This window comes from Neophocaena asiaeorientalis, unplaced genomic scaffold (assembly GCF_003031525.2).
Source record: "Neophocaena asiaeorientalis asiaeorientalis breed wild unplaced genomic scaffold, Neophocaena_asiaeorientalis_V1.1 scaffold357, whole genome shotgun sequence".
Taxonomy (NCBI): Eukaryota; Metazoa; Chordata; class Mammalia; order Artiodactyla; family Phocoenidae; genus Neophocaena; species Neophocaena asiaeorientalis.
In genome coordinates this window covers 3,300,311-3,301,904 of record NW_020173270.1, presented here as the reverse complement: position 1 = coordinate 3,301,904, position 1,594 = coordinate 3,300,311, and positions in this window count along the sequence as shown.

The window sequence follows — 1,594 nt, the reverse complement described above, 5'->3', positions numbered from 1 at the left end:
GGAATTAAACGAGGGAAAATGGTCTAAATGCCCAGCAGCAGGACTAGTTATGTAAACTACTGTGCGTTTACACAACATGCTAATTTGGAATGAACTCTAAGATATATTAAAAGGATGCATGTATGCTACCACTTGTAAAGGAACTATGTCTTCTTCATGCACAGATGGCTCTCAAGAGCTGTATAAGAAAGTGGAGAAGGAAAAGAAGTAGGAATGAGGTTCATTGCTTACTGCACATGTGCCCTTGAAAACTTTGAACTTGTGCTTGCATCACCCAAATATACATTTAGAATTTGAAAAAAAAAAAAAAAGATTTGAAAAAATTCAAGGCAAAACATTGAAAAGGGCAGAGATGTCACATCGATAGAAGAAACAAATCACTAAGATATACGAAACTGTTTCCAACTAAAAGACAAAATCTTAAAGACACCAGAGATGAAAGTCACACGATACCCACAGGGGCAACAATGAGACTGAATGGCTGACTTCTCCACAGAAACAATGGAAGCCAAAAGACGATGGAGCAGCACGTGGAAAGTGGGGACAGACCATACCCGCCAATCTACAATTCTATACCTAATGCAAATATCCTTACAGAATAAAGATGAAATGAAGATGTTTATAGATGAGCAAAAGCTGAGGGAATTCATTGTTGCACTAAATGCAATGCTAGTGAGATTTTTTCAGGCTTAAGGAAAATGGTTCCAGATATTAACACAGAAAGAAAGAAGGGGACCCCAAGGGGTCAGTATATGGATAAATACAAAGAAAGATTGACTGTAAGCAACAAAATGAACACATACCTGGTCTTGAGTCTCAGGGAACGCGCCTACTAGCTGTATTGTTGTAGGCGGGCCAACGCTTGCAGGCTGTTTCTTCATCTGTCCGTGGGGATTCTGACAGCAGTCCCCACCCTCATCGAGAGTTTGTGCAATCTGTGAGATAACTCTCAGCCCAGCGCCTGGCTCGTAGCAAGCCCTATTGTATTTTTACACGTAAGTCGTCCTTTACTGTGTTATGGGGGTCTGGGAGCGGTGGGAACCACTCTAGACCCTCTTTCACTCTGTGTCCCTAATTTAGGAGCTCAGATGAGAAACTGTCCCCAAAGGCCTGCAGAATCTCTGGTAGGAAAGACAGGGCAGGGAGGCCATAGCCTTGATGCTGGAAATGGAAATTCTGGCTACTGACTAGAAGAAAGAAGAAATGCTCCCGAGTACCCTGGTGTGGCCGGCTGTCTCCCCAAGTGGCTGCCAACTGACAGAAGTGATTTTAATTAGCTGCTGTGGGCAGAGGGTATTGGCCTGCAATGCCGACCACTCAGGAATGGAACTTCTGCTCCGTTGGTGGGACTGGAGCCCACAGAGTGGACAGGGCTGCTCAGATAGGGCCTGGGAGAGCCATCTCCTTGGAGTTCACTCAGCTTTGCCACACCAAGTCCAGAGCAAAACCCACCACAGACAAACTGGCAGACAAGCACCCTGGCCCCTGGCAAAAGATGTCTCACATTTTCTGTCTGGCTATCATCCATCTACCCACCTATCCATCCATCCATCTACCTGCCCATCCACCCTTCCATCCACCCCCCCCCCCCCCC